The 2,681-nt window shown below is 54.8% G+C and overlaps 1 pseudogene; it reads right to left on the bottom strand.

Annotated features, from left to right (window-relative positions):
• Positions 1-450: 450 nt before the first annotated feature.
• Positions 451-2,399, bottom strand: LOC116465246 (homeobox protein Hox-B8-like; annotated as a pseudogene).
• Between the last annotated feature and the right edge of the window lie 282 nt (positions 2,400-2,681).

Raw genomic sequence — 2,681 nt, 5'->3', positions numbered from 1 at the left:
GAGAGAAAGACGGCGTGAATAGGCAGTTTCATGTTGTTGGGAGAACTTAGCAGAAATCGGTACCTCGATCATTACAAAGAAGCACGTTCAAAGGAAAAAAAGACCACTGCACAAGGAGGCTTTTTACACGGGGTGGGGAGGGGCATGGGGGGCTCAGCCAGGCCTTGGCCGCTCACCCTCACAGGGCTAGGGAGTCCTTGCTTAAATCCTTTTCTTTCCCCCCCACGGCCCCCAAGAGAAGGTAAGGAGATCCACGGTAGCTCACACACAGAAGCTATTACGAGATACTACCACTAGGGGGGACTGGCGCGGCGCGGGACGCTGCGGTGGGAGGCCCGGCTGCTGGCCCTGCTAGTGGGGCCAGAGCTCTCTCGGGCAGGGGCGCGCGGCTGCGCGGCCGGGACCCGCGGACGTGCAGGCGGCGGCGGCCCTGGCAGTCCCAGCTGGAGCCTACTTCTTGCAGCCCTTCTGCGCGTCGCCCTCGTCCGCCGCCTCCCGGGCCGCTCCTGCTTCTGTTTCTCCAGCTCCTCCTGCTTACATTTCCTGCTGGGGAATTGTCTTTGTTGTTCTCTTTTTAACACTTCATCCTTTGGTTCTGGAACCAGATTTTGACCTATTAGTCACAGCGCCTGCGATACCTCGATTCGCCGAATAGGGATTAAACAGGAACACCTTCTCCAGCTCCAGGGTCTGGTAGCCGCTGTAGGTCTGTCGACCTCCACAGAGCGGAAGGTAGGGGAGTGGGGGCAGAGACGGAGAAGGTTGGAAGACTCGTGAACGAGCCTAGGAGACCAGTATAATAAGGGCAGGGGACCTTCTACCCCCATGCGGGGGCGGGGGGCGCAAGAAGGCCGCGGTCAGCGGAGGAGGAGGGGCGAAGGGGATCAGACACAAGTGAATCTAAGGGAGCCAGAAAGGGGAGCCCCCTCCCCTGGTAACCAGCACCAGAGCTGGGTAGGAGGGGTTCAGATTATGGAATGAGACCACCACTTCTCCTGTTGTCCTTCCCAGCTTCTCCCCCATCTCCCCTTTCCCTTAGTTTATAAGACAAGAGAAAAGAGAGAAAGCAAAAAGTAGAAAAGAAACTGAAAAATAGCTAGACGACCTTGGCGCCACCACCTGGCCCTGGTGGTTAAAATAATAATAATAATAATAATAATAATAACCCCTGACCAAAACTACTGGTGTTCTCTGTAAATTCCAGACACCGTATGAGAAAGCACTGTAAAACTTTTTGTTCTGTTAGCTGATGTATGTAGCCCCCCGTCAGGTTCCTTACGCTTACTTGATCTATCATGACCCTTTCACGTGGACCCCTTAGAGTTGTAAGCGCTTAAAAGGGCTAGGAATTTCTTTTTCGGGGAGCTCGGCTCTTAAGACGCAAGTCTGCCAACGCTCCAGGCGGAATAAAAAACCTCTTCCTTCTTTAATCCGGTGTCTGAGGAGTTTTGTCTGCGGCTCCTCCTGCTACAAGATCTATTAAACGTGCCATAAACTTTAGGAGGAAGGATGTGAAGGAGGGGGGAAAAAAAGAATAAAAAAGCCGGGTGGGGACGAATGGACCCACCTTGAAAAGCCCCCAGAGCCTCTGCCCCAGAAGAAAAGTTTCTTCAGGGTAATTAAACTATAAAGCAATTGAGAAGTGCAAAAGTTGAGCGCCCCCACTCCCAGCACCCTCTCTTCACTACCCCCCATAAAACAGTAAAAGGGAAAAAAAGGAGGGGAAGAAGAAGAAAAGTAAGGCAGAGTGAGGGGTTTATAGATTCAGGAGATGTTTCTAAGCGACCCCCTTCAAGGGAAAGAAAAAAGAAAGAAGAAAGATAAAGAAAGGGTAAAAGCGGCAAGCAATCGGAACGGAGCCGGCAAGTCTTCCAGAAGCTGGAGGAAAGGCGCCCTGGCTTCCCCGGCCCCCTGCCCGGCCTTGGGCCCTCCCGGCCCCCTCCTGCCCCTGCAGGCCCCAAGGCGAGCTCACCTTGTGGGCGCATGCAGGGGAAGAGCTGTGTAGGCGACCAGCTCTGCTCAGAGCCCTCGGCCTCCTCGCCCAGGCCGCTGGCGGTGGCAAGCTTGCAGTGTGCTGCGTGCTGCACCAGGGCTGGATCCTGAGCACTGAATAGGCTCTGGCGTTGCAGCGGGTCGTAGCCGTAAAAATTGCCAGGGTCCCCGTGGCACGCCACGGCGCATGGGTTCTGCTGGTAGGGAGCCGTGGACAGCGACGACGGCCCGTGGTAGAACTCCTGGATTTCTGACGGGTGCTGGAAGTTGCCGCCGCTGCCGGCACCGTACACCACGTTGGGTCGGCCGCCCAGGTCCTGGGCGAAGCCGTGGTCATAATAATTGGGGCTCAGGGACTCCCCGGTTTTGTATTTGGAGAACAGTGAGTTGATGAAATAAGAGCTCATTTTATTGAATTTTGAGGCGGCAGCGGAGGCTGCAGTTGGGGGCCGTTGGGGACGGGGTGGGGAGGAGGAAAGGGAAGGAGAGAGAGAAAAAAACGCGAATTCGCCGGCTCCTAGTCACCCTCGCCAGGAAAGGAGAGGGAAAGGGAGGAGGAAAAAAAAAAAAGAAAGGAAAGAAAAGGCGAAGAAGATTTCGAAGCCGACACACTTTTTGTGATTTCCAGGAATAGAAAAGGACAGACAAGCCTCCAAAAGTCTAAGCTTGCATGGCAGCCGTGGCTCGCT

The sequence above is a fragment of the Hylobates moloch genome, unplaced genomic scaffold (genome assembly GCF_009828535.3).
Source record: "Hylobates moloch isolate HMO894 unplaced genomic scaffold, HMol_V3 SCAFFOLD_6958, whole genome shotgun sequence".
NCBI lineage: Eukaryota > Metazoa > Chordata > Mammalia > Primates > Hylobatidae > Hylobates > Hylobates moloch.
This window is presented reverse-complemented; position numbering and strand designations above follow the sequence as displayed.